Source organism: Anas acuta, chromosome 2, assembly GCF_963932015.1.
Source record: "Anas acuta chromosome 2, bAnaAcu1.1, whole genome shotgun sequence".
In the NCBI taxonomy this organism is placed as follows: Eukaryota; Metazoa; Chordata; class Aves; order Anseriformes; family Anatidae; genus Anas; species Anas acuta.
In genome coordinates, this window is record NC_088980.1 from 82,575,780 (window position 1) to 82,597,231 (window position 21,452).

The 21,452-nt window shown below is 37.1% G+C and overlaps 1 long non-coding RNA gene across 4 annotated transcripts; it reads left to right on the plus strand.

Annotated features, from left to right (window-relative positions):
* Positions 1 to 626: 626 nt before the first annotated feature.
* LOC137850699 (uncharacterized) lies at positions 627 to 14,632 on the plus strand. Of its 4 annotated transcripts, none has more exons than XR_011092754.1 (4): positions 627 to 2,131; positions 7,280 to 7,307; positions 10,074 to 10,138; positions 13,577 to 14,632. It is a non-coding gene; the product is annotated as an uncharacterized lncRNA (long non-coding RNA). The 4 variants fall into 4 exon arrangements; XR_011092752.1 differs by lacking the exon at positions 13,577 to 14,632 and adding an exon at positions 11,378 to 12,880; XR_011092755.1 differs by lacking the exon at positions 7,280 to 7,307 and having other exon boundaries at positions 628 to 2,131.
* Positions 14,633 to 21,452: the final 6,820 nt, after the last annotated feature.

The window sequence follows — 21,452 nt, forward strand, 5'->3', positions numbered from 1 at the left end:
ATCATTTTTGCTGATGGTTGAGTATTTCCTTAGTATTTGCATAGCTTTATATTGTGTACAATACTATCAGTCTGAAAGTAGCTATTTGGAAATAGGGTTTGTGAAGTCTGTTGAGTATGGAGTAAAAATAAGCAAATGAGGAAAGGAAAAGATTCAGAATGCTTTAATTTGGACTGTGTATTTGTTTTAGAAAAATGTGGGAGGAATATATGTGTAATAAATTGTTTTACATAGTATATCTTTCATTTATACAGGAGTGTATATGAGTAGTTACTTAGCTTTTCACTAATAAAGAGATTATATGAGTGTGTGAACATGGAAGAATAACGTTAAAAATGGAAGGCAAATGTGCAGTAGGACCTATCACTATAATATTGCATCTAATATTAACTCATTGACTCAGAATTTTAAAGTGTTCCAACTCATTTCAGCACAAGGGCTTCACACTTATTTAATCATGTATATGTATGCTGGCTGGTTTGAATAAGAGCAAATTACAACCATATCATCTAACTACTCTTTTATGTTGAATTTATAGTTGCACAACTCCTGCAATAAATCTGAAAAGAAAATTGGACTATGAGGCAGAGGAATAGGAACCATATGTGGAAGGGTGTGGTACAGGGAAAGCATTGGATACTGATACAGAGGCATATGACTGCATAAGGAGAAAGGAAGAGCTTATATTTACTGTATAAGGAGAGATGTGAATTTGGACTATACTTTCTTTAGTAAAAGTCTGCATGTGAAAATGTGTTATTAAGAAACAACATGAAGAATAGAAAAGAAATCCAACTGAACTGAATAGACTGAAGACTCCTGTTTCCCAAATTTCAGTACTATCTTTAGCTGCCTCAGACATATCCAAAAATCTATAGGCAAGGAATATATCATTTCTTTCTACTATGGTAACAGTGATGTTAACATGCTCAGGAAGTAAAAGAGACAGTGAGAACTGAATATTTAATTTACTTTTTTACGGTTTGGAGAAAGGTAACACTGAATCATGACACTAAGGCTTGTTTTAGTTACCCATCATGACTCTTTCATGAAGGAAGTGACTTCCAATTTGGTCTACACCATCATGTGGGACTTGCTCCAAAATCGTAAAGAGACATTCTGAAACAGTGACTGCAAAGTGCTCAAATTCAACCTCTCTCAAGGGGCAACAAAAAGAAATTCACCATATCTGTACACAATTTTCAAAAGGGGAGCCACAAGAAAGTAAAAAGGCTAGCAGAAGAGGATGATAAAAGGAAAAAAATGTTTGAAAGCAGCATGGAAACAAGTAGAATTTTAAAGCAAAAGCATCCTACCTGTCAATAAAGACTTGAGAAATGGCAAATGCAAATAGCTAAATAGCAATGCAATGGAAACTAATAAATTAAGAAGGTGTCCTTGAAAAAAAATGAATTTGTGTCCAAGAAATCATAAACTTCAGCAGGCACAGTATAAAAAGACAGTAAGGTGGATCGGTGGATCACAAAAAAACGTCTGAAGAACAACTTGGAAAGGTGAAAAAAATGATACCACATACATGTATTTATTTCATATAGAACAGAAAAAGAAAGCTTTGCAGATAATCTGCAAAAAGTAAAGAAATAATGTTTTAAGTAGATAAAGGTTATAACATTGGAGGGGGGGTTGTGGTTGGTTGGTTGGTTTTCTGTTTTTGTTGCTGCATTCTGTAAATTTTTATTTATTTATTTATTTTGCATCCATGTTAACTGTGGGACAGTTTGAATTGTAGAAGCAGGGATCTTTCTTTTCAACATATGTGTCAGAGGCTTTGTCTGAAATTAAATTATTGGCAGAAAAGGTTATGGATCAAGATGATATGAGCAATAACAAATCACCGGGACCAGATGGCTTCTGCCCCAGACTTCTGAGGGAATTCGAGTGTGAAATAGCCAAACTGCAAACTGTGGTGTGTAGAAAACTGACTCGGTGTCAGAGAACTAGAAAGTGGTTAAAACGACAACATTTTATTTATTTAATTAATTAATTATAGAAATACATGTAGCTCCAGGGGAACTATGGATGAGTAAAGACTGGAATTAAGTGACATATGGATAAACACGAGATGTCACAAACCTACTGGAGTTCTTTGAAGAGACAAACAAGCATTTAGGTAAAGGAAATCTGACTAACATTTCTTTGGATTTGCACATTGCTTTCACTAATACTTCACCAATGTTTTTTAAGAGTACTAAACTGAAAAAGTACTTCTAATGAAAAGGTTAATCAATAAAATAAAATAAAATAAAATAAAATAAAATAAAATAAAATAAAATAAAATAAAATAAAATAAAATAAAATAAAATAGGACAAGACTAAATGAACAACAGTTCTTGCAGTGGAAGTCAGTCCACAGCAGAATCTCCATAGAGATCTGTATTTGGTCCTTTGGTGTTCAACAATGTATATGTATCCTGGAAAAGGGAGGTGAATATTGAAATGGCAGAAGTTGCTGATTCTGTTAAACTATTCAGGGTAGTAAAGATGATGTCCAACTGTGAAAAATTACAGAAGGTGAATGACTGGGAGCTGAACTAAGGTGAATGACTGGGAGCTGAACTGACAGCTGAAGGGCAGTGTAGACTAATGTGAGCTAAGATAAAATCCCTGCCTGAATTATTTGCCATCCGAGATTCAGATCCTGCATCATGACAAATGCAACATAGGTTAGAAAATCACCTTCCTGATTCTTCACTACCCTGATTCTCAAATTTCATACCTGTTCTGCGTACTGCAGCCACCTTAAAACAACTGCAAAATAAATGTACTAGCCCTGGTCCCTTATTCACACGGTAGAGGAAGAAGTAATCTGAAAGGAGGAACAAGGACTTAGACCAAAGCCTGCCTATGCAAACCTGTTTATGATTTGGATTTTCCCCACAGTATTTCTTTCATGTCAGTTGCCAGCATAACTCCATGTGGCTAAGTTAGGATCCAGCTATGATTAGTACATTTTTATGATGGTCAAAAATGCAAATCTATGACAGATTTTTTTTTCTTCATAACAACAAAGACATAGAGTAAAATGCCACGCAGGACTAAATGACCCACCTTTCATCATATGAAAGATCTTAATTCATATGTGATGTGGTTAAAAGCAAAGAGAATTACAATGACAAATTACCCTGGTTTACTGATTTTAACCCTAACTCTGAAAAAGCTATAAAAGCAAAATGGCAAAGGGAGGAGAGGAATAGGAATGACTCTCAGGTATAATTTTAGTGGGAGCATTATGCATTGGCTGTGTAATATCTGAAATAAATTACTTTATAGATAACTTACCAGACATTTTTTAAAGCAACACAAAGACTGATGACATAAGATGTTGACATCAAATGTACTCTTCAGTTAAAAACATCACACCAACCTGAGAATTTGATTTTAGCTGCCATGCATTTATCCAAAATTATTATGGTGTTAAATTCTCACCTGTATTCTTCCCTTCTTATGTTTAAAATGAAAAAGAGTCTTGAAATATAAATACATCAGATAAAGAGAGTAGAGAATATAGATCTTGTTCAGAGCTACTTTCATGTACCATTTTTTGGTTTGTGTTATTAGTAAACATTATGACCTCCACAGTGAGGTGTCTGTTCTGAAACTGTATTGGCTATTGGCAAAAGGTATCATAAATGGAAATATCAGACAAAGTAAAATATTATATGTGTGTGTGCATAAGGATATGTGCGTGACTACAGAAAGTCTTAACGCATGCCAAGCACATCCTAATTTCCACATTAATTACATTTTATGGGAATCAGTAGTCCATTTATTATGACAAAATTGTGCTGTTGATACAACTGAACAATTTTCAAGACAGTGCTCACATTAAGATGTACTCTTAATGTGAGTACATCTTATTTCTTAAATTTCAGTTTCAGCCAAGTTCTTTCGTGGACTGCTTGACTAAATGTTCATTTAAACATATTTTGTTGTGTGCAGTGAAGAAGGCCAAAGAACCGACAGCCATCTTAAGTTGCCTGGTTTTCATTACTTTTAAAAATTCTTTTGATGGAAACCAATGCTTTACATGAATCTCTGTCCTGGTGCTCCTGCTTCTTCATAGTATAAGTACAGGATTAAACTCAATTGGACTATCAAGAACTATTAGCTGTGGAGAAAATACTCTGAATATTTTGACCTTTTATATTTCTCTGTTTTCACATCCTTATAGCACTACTGTTGTATGATACAAAAGATATTGCTTTAAAGATACGTCTTTATTGCTGTAGCATACATGCAACAAGTTGTGTGAAGTTTTATTCTATGTTGATTATAACTGTAATCAACCCAGGATACCTAGTGCCATATGCAGTTAGAATGCAGTCATATGGTTTGGTTTAGTCCTGTGGCAACAACAATGGAATTTAATTGTAAATGAGAGTTAAGAATCAAATTCAAATTCTTCTCTATAGCTGTACTCATGGCATAGTTGTGTGCAGGCTCTGCTCACATGCACTTATGTGCACTTAAGTGATTAACTTCTCTGATGGCCCAGAAACTTCTGAGTTACTTATCTGCACAAATGCGACAATGGTCTTATTTGGGACACTGAACTGACCTGAGATCAAATGATTGACTGAATTATAGCCATTTGAATATGTATTCAATGCATTCAAGTATTTGAATATGAGTCTGCAGATGGGAATCTTCAACTGCCCTGAAGATCCCTCCAGGTGACTCTTGCTGTACACAGAGAAACCAGTATGTTTCAATGGAGAGATTAACATCTGGCCATCTGGTAAAGAATCTGGCCATAACAGATACTCCTAGAGAGCTGGTACAGAAATTACCATTGCGCATAGGCTAAAAGTTGTAAAGAGTCAGTGAAAACTGTTCTAAAGGTGCCAAAGTGGTTATGTCAAAAAATCTTTGTGCATTAACTTAGTTCAGTAATTCTTTGTATATAGTTTAAAAACACTATTAACAACAGCCTGTGCATGTGAAGTCACACAGAACAGTTGGCAAGCTGGAGAAGAGTTCAGCAGCACAGCAAATCAGGGAGTCTCACTTGATCCTGCTGAAGGCATCATTGCAAGGAACTTCCATGGAGACTCCCATTGACATCTGCACAGCAACCAAATGCCCTGTTCCAAAAATTTGATACCTCACTCACACATTACCCTATGCAAAGATTCCTACAAATTAGAGTTGCTGCTTTTTTAAAATATGCTGTTCATGAGAGTTTGTGCAATGGTCCCTCACCTAGATTTTACATATCAAACTAAATTTTCAACTACTGTGTCTTGCCACAAAGGTCCAATTCGAATAGCCTCTAAGTCATCGGAAGTAGTCACACATTCTGTAAAATATACACCCCAAATTTTACTACTTCTATGGTTTGCAGAAATTTTGACAAATTAAAGATTTGCAATTAGTGCGTTTGAACACTGCCTTTTTATTTGTTGTATATCATAAAGTGAACACCAAAAGGCTTTCTGGATTTTTCTTCATAGGCCCCATATCCTGTTGTTTTTTTTTCAGCAAAAGTATTCAAGAGTCACCAGCAGAACCTATCCCACAGTAGCTGTGACAACAGAAAATTTCTTAGCATCTCCTGGGAAGTTCTTCCCAATGAAATTCTTCCCTACTGTAGTTCCTTCAGTGTGTTCATGAGCTGAGCTTTATCCAGTCAGAAAAGATTTGTGAAAAATCAATGACTATCGTTGAAGTATTGTACTTCCTTCCTTAACCATAAGTAACAACTCTTTTAGTTCATTAATTGGAAATACTTTCTAATCTGTAGCGTGAAATATACTTCATATAATAGTAATACAACTTCCACAATCTAAAAATATCTAGGTTTAAGATGGAATTTTTTTAAAACTGAAACAAATGCATGCACAATAAGAAAGTAAATGGACGAATTTATAAAATAATTTATAAAATAATTTCTGGATCTAACATCTAACAGGTTTATCCAAATAATCTAATAAAATAGCTATGAAAAACCTTTTGTCTTGAAATTTTCAACAACATTAATTTCAAGATTTTATTTTTAAAATCTCGTTGTTGCATGTCACATGTAAAACTGATGCTGGCTTCTATGCATACCTAGCATAAGTAACACTTTTTGTTTGCTTGCTGTTTTGTTTGCTTCTTGGCAGATTTAGCATCATTTTCTCCTATCACTCAATCAGAGTACTCTGTTGGCAGATTTGAATTGAAATATATGATGTACATCATTCTGTCACCATTTACTCCCTCTTTTTTGTTTGTTTGTTGATTTGTTTTGTTTTGCTTTCAGTATTACTGTCTCCTCCAAAGCAGGTTTCTTTTCCTTTTCTTCCTCCTTATAACTAGTTCTCCTGTTTAATTAATTTTTAATGATAATTCCAACCCTTCTAGCTCTCATTGTATTTTATTTACTTGATAAACCCAGAATGAAAACATAATCTATTCAGCCTCTGGTAAAGTCTTCCATCTCCAGAACAGTACATTGTTCTGTATCATTACACTTGTATAGAACTGTCAATAAGATTTTTGTATTTTCATGAGAGATATAAATTGGTCTCAGTCAAATTGATGAGGTGATATTCTCTAATATTTTAATAACATTTGAATAGCCTGATGCATTCCCTTCATTCTTTTGTAACCTGTCAAAGGAACAATGTGAAAACATTGAATCCATGTGGAAAAAAAAAATGAACAGTCAGTTCATTTATAAAATTAAGCATTTACTTACTTATAGTTTAATTTTTTGCTCTGTCCTGTTTCTCACTTATACTCTCTTCTTGCTTATCCTTAAATTTATTTCCATGATTGTTTTTGTTAGTCTTTTAGTCATAATATATCATAATAAAAATAGCAGGCAGCAGAATATTTCAGCAGGAAGACATAATGAAGGTTAGTACCTTCTACTAACAGCAGACTTTCATATGGTGAACACTGATGCAGCAGTTGTTTCCCCTTCTTATTTAGTCTCCAGTCTTAGTATTCTTTCAGATCACTCTGTCATCAGTATTCTTATACAAGCCAATATGTTTGTTTGGCATTTAACAAAACTATACTCCTTTGCCTGATATTACTATTACTTCATTTTATTGACTATGAATTTCCTCTAAAATCTGGGGAAAAATTTTTGTTCTTTGGGGTAGGAAGGATAGAGGGTGTCTTTACAATGAACATTAAGAAACATTGAGCCTTTCAGCCTGTGGTTATATTTGGTAGTTTGAATTTATTTATTTTTTTGTTTGTTTGTTTTGTTTTTTCCTTCAGTTTTATGTTAAAGAGTAATTTCAATACAGTTTCTCTTTCACAGTTAGTGGAGTTTTCCTTAATTTTGATAGGTAAGTATGTGCTTTGAAATGTTAATATAGATGCATATATCTATTATATTAAATGTTAATATAAAATGTTAATATAACATGTCCACATTTTTAATATAACTTACAAATGTATATTTGATATTTGCTTATTTATGTGCTTACACATAAGCTGTATTCACCTTCCATTATTATTTCTTATAATAATGTTGATAAATTGAAAAATCACTTAGTTTTTAATATGTTTTTATCTACCTAAAGTAATTAGCAATATGTTTCTGAAAACTGTACTTTCTTGAGAAGTGATGTATCCTGTATAATGGTTTGAGAGAGACTCTGAATTGGCTACATAAAATTTATTCAGTGCTTCCTAAATGTTTTCCTTTAAACTACATTTGAATTTCACATATGGAGGATCACCATGTTAAATCTATTGGTCAAAATAAAACTGTTAAACTAAAAAATCTATTTTTATGACAAAAAGATGGAATCTGATACATAACAAAGGAAAGATGTCTGCAAGAAACGTACTCTGTTTGCTGAGTCCACATAGCAACAGTGTGAGAATGAGCTTATTTCAAAGTTATTTTAATTTAATTGTTCCTTTCAGTGAAATCAAATTCCTAAAATAACGTGATGCATCTGTGAAAAACACAAATCCAATCCTAGGGTGCCTCAGGCACAACATTTCCAAGAAAAGTAGAGATGTATTAGTGCCATTTTATAAGGCTCCAGTCAGAACTCATCTGGAAAACTGTAAAGTTCTAGTCAATCACATTCAAGAAAAAATAACCAAAATGGATATGGCACATAGGAATGTAGTCCCAAACCGGACAACAGAAGGGCAACAAGGAGCTTCAGGGGAATGCAGAGCCTGTCCTTGAAGAGGATTCTGGTAGAAGAGCACAGCTGGATTTTATGAGCAACATAAGTGTTGAAAAGGGTTACCCTCTTTGAATATTTTCAAATTTTGAAATGTTGAAAAGATTACTCTCTTTTAATACATCATAAGAGAAGCTATTAGAGGAGCTGATAGAGCTAAATATCACAGTTGGCAAAAACACAAATGTGAATAGACTGGTTATAATTAAATTTAGCCCAGATATTACAGGACATCTGACCATCAAAAGAAAGGATTTCTGAAAAATCTCTCAGATCAGAGGAAGGGAGGCAAAAATCTATTTTAAGAGGGTGTTTAGTCTGTATTATCATCATAGAATGCCTTGGGTTGGAAGTGACCTTAACAATCAACTAGTTCCAACCCCCCTGCACCCACTAGATCTGGTCACCCATGGTCCTTTTAGCTACACTGATTTTGAATGATTCTCTTTTACTTACAACTGATGTACTTCATGCTGGTTTTGACTGAACAAATCTAAGAATGCTTTTCACTTTCTTTTCACTTTCTTTCATTTCCTTTTTTTTGTTTTTTTCTCTGTATTGATGTACAACACCAGCTTTATTTTTTTATGCTATGGGAAACATTATTCTTTGAAAACTTGTTCTAGCTGTGCAAGATGTGTCAGTTTACCAGTACTTGATGCTCCGTTTTTTTATTCCCTTTCACCCATGCCAAACCATATGCTAAATTAAAAGGGAGAAACAGATCAGCATTTCTGGAAAACTATGCTATGCTCAATCTAAATCTCAAATTTATTGCATATTAAAATCCGGAAGGTACATACCTTATCACTAAGCAGCAGCCGAAGGACAGGTTACTGAACAAATTATTACATTTTCAATATTGTTAAGTATCCATCATCTTACACTGAAGTCAGGATTATTTTTCATATACTGTCATTTTGCACTGAGTAGCTGCTGTTTCAATCTATATACTGAAAGACAAGCCATGTGAGGTTTGAGATGTACTTGCAAGGTTTCCTCTATTGCCAACAGTTTTCCATTACATAATCAATTTATTAGTAAATTGGCAATGATCCATATGTGACAAATAGTGTTAAGATTTTGATTTTGAAGAATTGCCAGGGCACACTGTTCATTGACTAGTATAAGCCACTTTTCAAAGAGACACATAGATGAATTCACTCAGTTTTAAAATGAATATCATAATCCATGCAGTGGTGATCTTTAGAAATTTAGACTTGTATTAGCAAATAGACTGAACGTGCCTGGTTTAAATGCGGTATAGTAGACTTTCACATGCACACCACCAGAACAGGAGTAGTGGGAGGTGAGCATTCTATTGTCTCTTTCTTGCTGTTCAGCATGTTGCAAAATATCAAGGATAGAGAGCTTCAAGAAGCCAAACATACTGTTGATGTAGGTATCAGGTAAGGAAGCTCTGTCAGATACATTTTCAGCTCTTTCATGAAGCTCAGTGTTCAAGTTCAGTCAAATACTGTAGGAATGCTTCATTACACATAATCTCACTTTTGAAAAATAGTTGAGACGTGTTGTGAAACCTCAGCAGAGAGTCTACTGACTGAAATACAATACCATTAATAGTTTCTGAGAAGTGCAAAGGCACACAATAGGTAAAAGTCCATTTAAAGTTCCCTTAAATAAAGGATGCAATATAAATACTTCCACACAATTGGATTTTGTCTGATACCAGTCACTCATTTCTGAGTGGAAAGAAAACAGTGAGCCTACATCACTCAACAGAAATCTGTTGGTCACAGCTTCACAGCCTACCATTGTATCTTTCCCATACATCTTAAATGTCATTAGATTATATCTTAATTCAAAATGCTATATATAAAATATTAATGGCTATCTTTGAGCCACTGTGCATTTATGATCCATCAATAGTGTTGTGTCTTTCAACAGTATTGACTGACTCATCTGCAGACTGGGCCCTTGGGATTACCTCAGTATCAGCATGCTTCTGCCAGGTAGTTCGTGTGTCAAAATGGAATAATTTTTGTCTGACCTACTTAAACATTTCCTATTCATGTCTATAAGGCACCATTGCTTGAACTTAATTCATTAATTCTATATATAGATATCACATGGATATGCTAATACTTGTGATGAATGGAGATGTCCAAAGCATGGGTGAAATATATATATATATATTAATTTTCTCTTTAAGTATTATTTCTTGCAACAAGAAATCAGGTACTCGGAAAGGTAGCGTCTGTTTCTCATAGCTCACAGCTGAGGTTTAAGTATGCAAATGGGACTTATTCCATTATACCAATTATCAAACTGTAAACTTGATAATGTGTTTATATACATATGTGTGTCTCTGTATATACGTATAAAATGTTGCTATTTTCAGGCAGCAATTCAACATAAAACAAAAACAAAAAAGAAAGTTCCCGATATCTAAATGGATCTCATAACTTTCAAAATCATGCCGCTGTTTTTGCTTTGCATGGAGGTTGTCACTGTAGGCAATTGTAGGGATAAGGTATTTTTTGAAAAAGTTTCAGACAAAGTATCAACTTAGGTTACTTTCTGGAGACATTAATTTCTGAAAATGCTGACCATGGCTGGTAAAGCAGTCTAGTTTTCAAAGCAGTAACTGTTGCATAGTGCAGCCTTTCATAGAAATGTCGACAGATAGTCATGAACTGTTTGAGAAGAGGGCAAAAAGAATTACCAGTGAATTAAATGAAAATTAACTTTATACTTTCTCAGTTATTTAGCAACAGAAATGTTTGGAATGTTCCACCAAATATTTTTGAACATCTATTCAAAGGACAGTAAGAATGAAAAGATTTTAACAGGCGTAATAAATTTGTAGTGTTAAGGGATAAATTATACCATGCCAGAAACATTCCTCTGTTATCCCTTTGTTCATCCTCCAGGCAAAGGCACTTAAAAGTCTTGTTTCTTACCTGATTTCTAATTGGGTATTTCTTCTGTCCACATCAGCGCTGACAATTTGCTTCCTTTACCTAAAACACTCTACCACAGACCACACTTTTATCTGTAACGCTGCACTTCTTTTTCACAGATTCCTATCCATGTCCTCTCTAGCCATGTCCTCTCTAATTAGATTAGATTATACATATCTATTATGTGTGTTATATATAGAGAGTCTTTTTTTTTTTTTTTTTTGCATTATATGCATATTATAATATGTTACATATGTATGATATATATAACAGCTTCTTCTTTTTCAGGAAATTCTACCTGTCAAGTGGAGGAGGGAAGTTGTTTGGTTGTTGGATATTTTTTAAAATTTACTTCTTAGTTTAATTCAGATTAATCAAAATGCTTGTAAGGTTCATGCACCAGAAGTGTAAAGAGAAAACAATTACAAATATGGTGTAAAGCTACATCTAAAGATCATATAAAGTCAGTGTTCAAGGTACTTCACCATTTATGCTTACTCTGAGAACAGCCAAAATAATCTACCTTTTAATTAAATTGAAGTTAAATCACTTGAATCTCAACATTTTCAAAAACTTCATTGCATCATCCCCAATCATAAAATGTTTCTGATTTTCCATAGTTTTAACTTATTTCTCTAATCATCATCAAAAATTAGATGCATGTAATGTTGTGGGTGTGATCCTGACACTTTCATAAGAAAGTTTAAAGAGAATATTGTTCACATACAGACATATGAGGAGAGTACCAGGTAGTTGTCCAGTCCTGCACATTGTCTACAGCACTGCTTCAGTGGAACACGTAGAAACTTCACACTCAGAGGATTACTGGTTTTTCTTCCATTGAAGGCATGAACAAAATAATGCTGGAAAATTTTGCATAGTTTCTCGCACTGAGATAAATTGCAGATTGTTTCCTTACAAAATGTCAACTGATATTTAACACTTTGTTTTTAATGTAGTCCTTTACCTCAGTTGACAAATGATTCTTAATGTGTGAACTTCTGGAAAGCTGGACTTCTTGAAATGAGAGCAGTTTTCCTTTAAGCTACATGAAAATGTCACTTCCCTCCTCTCCGCATGCTGGAGAAATGCAATGAAATGTGGAAATGAGATCCGAGTCTAAAATAAATAAATAAATAAATAAAGTTTTGTATCTATGAGATTCTTGAAAACTGAATTAAGTGGCAAATGCCTTGATGACAGGCAGCTTAGGAGGAGGTGTGAGAACATTTTAACTAACAAAGGTGAAATTTTTAAAAGGCAGCCTAAATTTGAAAGGCAAGTGATATGCGATAATTGTTTTGTTTAATAAACTTTTCTAGATTTTTTTTTGAAATTGTTAAAAGCAAATTATACTCCTGTTTAGTTTTTTCCATAATAGATCTTTAAATGAGGTTCCACAATAATTTCTGTGACTAATTCTTAGAGAAGAAATAGCATGTACAATGGTCAATGACAAAATATTTGTTTACTTTAGGGAGGTCAGCATTACAAATTTATTTGCTGCTTTTTTATGAAGATCTGCTAATTATGGTTCATGTGTTAGAGGAAATCTAGAGCAAATCTATTCCCTAATTCCTAGATGAGAGCTTATTTACCTGACAATTTGATTTTTCCCTGACTGTCTTGTCTTTGTTTTGCTCTGAAATGTGGTTGTAGTATAATTACATACTTTTAATGTATGAAGCAGAACACTCTTAGTACATCTTTAAGATCTCAAACACCTTAACTTAATTCAATATTAATATATTTTTTTCTGATACAAATGCTAATAAAAATATGAAGAATTTATAATCCTGAAAATTAGCTGTACCATTTGTTCTCACCTTAACAGGTAATAAATGTTTTTTTCTGCCTAGTCTCCTAGTTTTTCAACTTATCTCTAAGAAATTGTATATTACTGCAGTCTAAAAATAAATAGACTGGACTATTTACAGACATCATACAAAACTGAAAATAAAACCCTGCTACAATAGCACACTTACACCATTTCTTTACTATAATAGAAAGGAAAATTCTTTTTTGGCTGTAAGTTAATGAAAATATTTTATAAAGCTTTCCAATACTTACTTCATCGTAATCTTGCTACATGAAAACAGCACTACAGCATGCTATTTACTGAAAACATTGAGAAGAGCCAGTTGGACAATTAGAGAAAAAAGTTGTCAATTTTTCAGTATAGAGAAAACATTTTATTCAAGCCAGAATGTATAACACTGAAAATGCTAATAAGCCTTCGAAAATGTACAGGAAGGAAAAAAAAAAAAAAAAAGTGCAAATGCTATTTCCACATAATTAATACTTCTCTAAGGTTATAATTTTTTTCTTTTTCTAGCCATATAGTTTGAAATTGTTTTCTCTGGATATTCCCAAGAGAATCAAATCCTATCACTATAAAACTGGTTCACCTATAGGGATAGATACTGATTCCTCTGACTTTTACAATTTTTCCATTGCTGCCGTTGTGTTCAACTTGGTGTCCACCAGGACCCCCAGGTCCTCCTCTGCCAAGCTGCTTTCCAACCAGTGCTGGTGCATGGGGTTATTCCTCTCCCGGTACAGAACATCGTATTTTCCTTTGCTGGGCTACTACTCTAAGAAACTTCCAGGTCCGAGGAACTGGGATATTTTCATGAGGAACCCAGGACCCCTCCCACTGTGCTCGCAGGCACCCCAGACCCCTCCTTGCGTGCACGCAGGCACAACCCAGAAGAATCCCACAAAGGCTTTCATGTTTCCAACCTGAAGTGTTACTACGGTATGTCCTTGGGCACTGGCAAGACCATACTAAATCAGTTGGGCTGGGAGCTGTACTGGGTTTACTTGGTAGCAGGAGGGCTACAGGCTTGCTGTACAGGCTCTCAGGAGGCAGCTGGAGGCAGCAGTCGGGTCCAGCCCTGAGCCTTCTCTCCTTAATGCTGACCCAAGGAGTTCCCTCAGCCTGCCCTTGTACGCCGTGTGCCCCAGGGCCACGCTGTCTTCAATGCCCTGGGCTGGGCACACTACACTACACACACTGCACACACATCGGTATCTTTCCTCTCCTGGGAACACCCAGGGAAGGGGATGCAGCAGTACAGATGCAGTCGCTAAATTGTCCCCAAAGAAGAAAGTGGCTCTCTGTGATTTTTTATCACTTTCTTATTTTATTTTTTATTGCTCTTTATTGCCTGGTGTTGGAGGACCTCCTAATGAAGCTCTTCTTTGTTCTTCTCTGAATGAACAGTGACGCTGCGCTCCAGCACCTCTTCCCGGCAGACGAGAAGTCTTCTGCTTCTTCAGAGGAGCAGCTGTCTCCCTAACAGCTTTGATCTGCAGCTCTTCTTTGTGCTTTGCCATGGAAGGTGCGGCTTCCTCTTCAAGCAGCCATGGGGCAGCCTTCTTGTCCTCACACAGAGACATCGCCGGGCTCCAGGTCCCAAGGGCCACCGTGGCTCTCTGAGGGGTTCCTTCTGCCGCCCTGGTGCAGCATCCCAGAGGAAGCCAAGTCCCCTCTCGTCCACTCCTTGAGACTCCCTCCGTGCAGAAGAGATGACACCTCTGGACGAGGTGGGGGTGGGGGATGGAGGATGGGGGAAAGGGAAGGGAAGGGAAGGGAAGGGAAGGATGGCCGTGCTATGAGGCACGGTGGCCGGGCCGTGGATATGGAGCTGGTGGTCTGCTCCTGCGGTGCCGCCGATGGATCTTGGTGGCTGGGAGCCCAGGCACATCGATCTCCATAGGCTCATCTGGAGGTGGATCCACCTCCATCAGGTCTTCATCCGGAGGCAGATCCACCTCCATGGGCTCCACAGCACTTGCTGCACCGCAGGGCACTGCTCCTTTGCGACGACCGCCGGCCCTTTTCCACTTCCTCAACAGAGGCAGTGGCCTCATTCTCTTTGGCTTGAGGAACGAATCCTCTCCTGACCCACGTAAGGGTGGGCAGCCTCCGCTCCAGGTCCTCTTTCTTCCATCCATGACGGCTGTCAGAAGGCCTGGAAGCTCAGCGAGTGGCGGGCCCTGCGCAGGGGCCTTTTATAGGGCCCGGCACAATCCAGGGGGCAGATGCCACTGTGACATCAGGAAGCCTCTGTGACGGTGGCCAACGCATGGCCAGACGTGGCTGTGTTGGGAGAGGTGTCGGTGGCCTGAAAGACGCCCTCACGAGGCGAGGCAGGAGGAGGAGGGTCGGGGGGCAGAGGGCCCCTCTCCTGGGGATGGCTCTCCCTGGCCATTTGGCCTGCCAGAGAGACAGGCTGCCCCTCGGGCACAGGGCCTGCCCTCCAGCCCCCTCCTCATCCTGTGCCTGGGCTCCCTGTGCCACAAGACGCTGGCAGCAGTGTTTCTGGAGGGGCAGGGCCTCCACTACCCCCCTGCCACCGACCGGGCTCCCTGCGAGTGGCGCAGCCCCCCATGCTGACAGCAGCTGAGAGGGGGCAAAGCACCCAGACACCCTGCAGATGGGCAAGGGAGGCACAGCCAGGTGGTGCCAGGTCTCCCAGCAGTCAATAAAAGCTCTGCTGACACTCAAGTGCTGCGGGAGCCCTTACTCTATTATTAAACCATTCATTAATGTGCTAGATAAAAACTCCGTTGCACTGAGAATCTGCCATGGCATCACAGAAATCAGAGAACTGTAGCCTCATTTAGCTTGGAAAAGACTCTTAAGATCATCAAGTCCAACCATCCGCCTAACTATCAAGTCTACTACTAACCAATGTGCGCCACATCCGCACATTTCTTAAGTCCTCCAAGGATGGCAACTCCACTGCTTCCCTGGGCAACCCGTCCCAATGCCTTACCACCCTTTTCTTGAAGAAAGTCTTCCTTAGACCCATCTAAACCTCCCCCGGGGCAACTTGAGGTTGCTTCCTCACGTCCTACCATTTGTCACCTGAGAAAAGAGATTGATACCATACTTGGTTCAACCTCCTTCCAGGCCATTGTAGGGAGTGGTGAGGTCTCCCTTCAGCCTCCTTCTCTCCAGTGTACCCTGCTTGGAAATGATGCAGATATGCCATGACAGGAAAACAATCATGCCATGCAACGTAGCATTAGGCTTTTCAACTTGTGGAAGATTTCTCTTGTGCTGTTTAGAACATAGACCACAGTCAATTTCCGCTTTAAAAAAATCCTTTTTTACCAAAATTGAACCTTGGCACTGCCGTCTATGAAATGATTGCTAAAACATGACGGAACACAAAGATGAAAAACTCTTAGTGTAGCATTCACTGCCCTGACTCCGTGTCATTTGAAGTTCCTGATACACTTTTTAAATGTGCCTGGACAGCTTGAACTGTATCTCTGGTACTCAGCAAATAGCAAATGACTGTACTGAAAACACCTGAAACTGCACCAGCTTACATACAGAGTTCAGTGAGCAATGCACTTAGGCATGAAGGAGGCTGTCCCCAGCCTTTTATTTCTTCAATATAATGCAGGAAAAGCCTGTATTTCCAAAGCTAGGCTTTATAGCTAATTTCTTATACTACTATTGCAGTGTTGAAGCACCTCACAGCCTTCACCTCCTCTTGGAGTGTCTCTGTAAGATAGAAGAAGGCACCTTGGACACTGAGATCAAACAGAATCACAGAAGCAGAGCATTCCTGAGTCTGGACGGGACCTCTGAATATCATCTCGTCCAAATTCCCTCCTCAAAACAGGGTCAACTAGAGCAGGTTGCTCAAGGTCATGTCCACTCAAGTTTGGAATATGTCCATAGAAGGAGACTCTACAACTGCTCTGGGCAAGCTGTTCCAACGCTCACTCACCCTCCCAGTAAAAAAAAAAAACAACAAAAAACAAACGTATACACATTGACAAGATCCCTCTGATCCTTCTCTAAGCTGAATAATCCCAGCTCTCTCAGCCTTCATCATATGAGAGACGCTCCCGTCCCTTAATAATCTTTATTACTTTGCACTTCACTCTTGCTTCAGGAAGTCCATGTCCTTCTTGTAGTGCAGAGTAGGGGAGGAGCCAGTGCTCCAGGTGGGGCCTCACCACTGCTAAGTAGAGGGAACATCATCTCCCTTGACCTGCTGGCAACACTGTTCCTGATGTAGCCCAGGGTCCTGATGGCTTTTTGTTTTTTGAAAGGCACACTGCTACACTGTCTGCTAGATAAAGGAAATCTTCTGTTCCCTTTGGGACCTGGATATTCATTTCTACATAGTCATGAAGACTTTTTATGATTAAGACAATCAATGGTCTATACTTAAAAAAATCATTACTGACCTGTCAGCCGCATTGTAAGAATTCATGCAGAGATTAAAAATTTCAAGTTGAATTCAGCTGCTATGTATTTGTTATTCCAACTGATGCACAAATTGAGCTGGCAAAAGCCTCATACTGCAAGAGGTAGGTATGATGACAGATGTACCTCTGTGGCACTCATTTACATTTCAGTTCACCATTACAGTAGTCTTAATTTTAAAATGCAAATAAATTTGTCCTTAAGAAGTGAAAAGGCATGGAAGGGATAGTGATGAGAGCATCAAACTGACATTTATTTATAATGAAACCAAAGGACTCAAAGGACTGAAGCTCACCATTCTTGAAATAAAAGATTAATCCATCCAATCCCTGCTTTACACTTATTGTTTGAATCAATATAGAGAGAACTTAAAGAGTGAGATGAACCTAAGTCCATGAAATATGTTTAACATGATCTTAGAGAACAAAAGAAATACTTTTTGGCCTGTCATTTTTTGGCTGCAAATCTTGTTTAGCTCTTGTTGGTATAATAAGCTGCTGTTGTTTCTACTGCCTTTCCCACTGAGAAGTGTTCTCACCATCTGAGATGTGTTTCTGGGATTGCCTCAGGCTCTGTAATGAGTCCAAGTTATTTTTTCCGCTGTGTGGAAATTTTCTCATTCTATTGGAAATGTCCATCATATATAGACATGAGGATGAAGAAGAAATTGATGAGTGCTTCACTGTATATAACTCTAGCTGGTTCTACTGAGGTTTCATGGCACTCTCTTTCCACTTCCCCGAAGAAAGTCACCAAGTGAAAGTCAATACTGCTGGAGATGGCACTTATGCTCTAATGACTGGCAACTCCCTTTACTTTTGCACTGAACCCTTGCAGAGTCATAACTGTACTGGGCCAGCTGGCTGCAAGATGAGGAATCCTGCAGGTCTTGCCACATGCCAGTGTACTGGAAAAACATCGCACCCTTCAAGACTGCATGAACTGTGCATAGATGCTGAAGCTTTCTCTGCGGGATTGTGCTCTCTGGCAGGGCTAAGCACAACCTGACTCCACTCTCACAATCTTGTGATGCCCATGCATCACAATACCATACACAAAGCTCTATGTAGTCCTCTCAATCACTGTAGTATCTAAGCTGTCTGGACAAAATAAATAAATAAATAAAATAAAATAAAATAAAATAAAATAAAATAAAATAAAATAAAATAAAATAAAATAAAAACAAATAACAAAAGAACAAGTAAACAAACAACCAACCTCATTTTCTCTCTACTTTTCTCTCCTTGCTTGGATAGAGTACCACTACTTGCTTCTTTCTATCTTCCATTCAGTCTTCTGGCACAGAATATGCCTTTCTCATACCTAGCTTACCCTTTCAAAAGCACTCTTCCCAGTGTCATGTTGTTTCCTGAATTTGTGTCTTTATCTTAGGGTACGCACTATACAGAGTCCAGGAGCCTGGAACAAACCATGAATTCCTAGACTAAAAGAAAGAATAAAATTTGCTGTTGATACCACTTTTCATTCAGAATGCCTTTTGGAGTTTGGATCTAGCCCCACCTGCCTTCTCAATTAAAAATATTAACACTGGGACTATACCCTGAGCTTGATGGAATACACATCAATTTCACATTAGGGGAGAGAGAGAGAGAGAGAGAGAGAGCAGAGAGTAGAGACACCAAAAAAACTTTTTCTTATAAAGGGGTATTGGGGCAAACGCCTGCCACAGGACATGTCAATCCCAAAATCTTGCTTACATCTGAAACTACCACACTAAAAAAATCCTATTTTCTAGATTAGCGTTCTTTCTGTGTATGTTTTTGGTAGCAGTCTTGGACCAAGTAGATGAACACTACTCTACTGTAAAAAGTTCTCCCCTTGCTTCCTTTTCTCTCCAGCACAAAAGATGTTAAACAGGGTGGGATACTTAGTCTGTATGTGGCTGATACTGATGACTTTTCATTGGATGCTTTTGAGAACAGGCATAAAAAAGTCTTGCTTTTCTTAATTAATATCTGGAAATGTAGAAGAGTGAATCCATTCCATCATCCACCTTTACCTCAGCTGTTCACATTGCAAAAACAAAGTTGACAAGCATATGAACTGATTTAGATTACACTCCTTCCTTGAAATTTTGTGCTGCATTGAATATTCACTATTTATTCTTAATATATAGAGTGAATTTGTGATGACTTCATGTTGAGACAAATAGTGATATGAAAGCCTGACACACCAATTCCTAATATGAAAGCAAAAGTTCATTGTGTTATCACTAAATAGCAAAGTCACTTCTTTTGAGTATATTTTTATGCTGAAGACCAGCAGCTTTAATTTTGTCAGAGTAACGCTGATGGAGATAATTCCTTTATGTAGACTTGCCTCTCATCATCCTGACTAGCTTATGTGATTAGCCGTGAAGATTTTATGTACTCACTATGCTTTGCTCAGTCTCAAGCTCAGCAATGAGTCCAACTGCTTCACCTTAGAGTCACAAATAATGTTATTGATAAGTCTGGGGTGGCAGGAACATCATCTGGTCCCACTCAGCACTCAGAGCACAGCAACGATGAGGTTCCCAAGAGTGTTCAGGGGCCTTGTCTCACCTAATCTGGCACTCATTGGAGAGTCCAAAACTTGGTATTCACTCTCACTGACGGGGGGCTTTTGTTCATTATTTTTTAAATAGTATTTTTTAAATTATCCTATGCTGAAAGTCTGAATGACATGGAGTTTCCTAGGTCCCTTTAAACAATATCTCAGGTACTCTGCATATGTGAAGAGAAAATAATGCCAAATTCATTTCATTTACAGAAAAAAATAGACTGTATTTATTGGCATTAAATAGTATTTTGAATTTCTCTTGTATTTGTATTAAAAAATTAAACTGTATTTTTATCAAAATTCCTTTACAATAGCTATTATAAATGGTCAATTAGAATAACTAATGAGAAAATGAGCTATCAGTTATCGAAGCAATGAGGACATCAATTGCAATATTAACTTTCAGATAACATTTAAATTTATTAAAACTTCTTTTATTCTGCTTGCCAAATTAGCTACTGGCTAAAAGCTCAAGTTACAATCAAAAATAACTTTACATGACTGTACATAGATATTAGAAAGGAAAATATACACAAATCACATATCGAATAATTGGGGAAAACAGAATATGAAAATAAAAAAATTTTTTACAAGTTATTTATTTCTACACTTTATCACGAAATTCTAACTCTGGATTGAAAAAAAATCTGAATAAAAACATATTTATGGGTAGTAATTATTTTGTACATGTTATGTGTATTATGTAGAATATGTGTTCGATATGATAGGTGTACGTGATATATAATATATATGTAGTGTATATCTTACATATTTGCTATGTATGTCAAGTATGACATAATATATATGTACATATATACATATACATCCCCTGTGTGTGTATGTTTAAATATCACAGTCCTGAAGAGTATACATTTTTAACTTTCATTGTTTTAGAAATAACAATGTAGTTAGAAAAACTCAACTCATTATCATGTACTTTTGTTGCTACCCACTTGAAATCAGGTTTATTTCTTGTAAATCAGTTTTACCTGTGGCACTTTGGATTGAAATGAAAGTGTCTTCATGGTCTCATCAAACATTTATTATCAGAAAAATTTCTGAAGTGATTTTATATGCAGAAAGGATGGGAGACATTTATTGTCTTGAATAGCAAATACATATACATTTTTAAATTCATAATCTGGGCTTTTATGTTGCACACTCTGATAATGCTATTTGTGCCCAAACACTTTAGGGCATGTAGACAAACCTTTTCAAATTTTCCATTCAGATGGAGCAATTAAAAGAAATAACTAATAGAGAAAACCTGGTGAGATTATTTTTATTGATTTTGTTAAGAATATAGCATTTCAGAAAGTGGCTGCAGAAACTGTTAGACTGAACAGAACTTCAGGATCAGGATCCCTGCAACACAAACCTAGCTAAACTTGAAAGTGTTACTTACTTACACTTTGTTTCTTATTTGGACTCCACAATTTAGAATCCATGAAAACCATATTACAGCAGTTAAATCTCTGCCCTTCATAAGAAAATCAGAGAAAGGCTAGGTGATCTGCAAGAAATTAAGGCAGTTAATGGAATTTTAACCCATCCAGGAGTGCA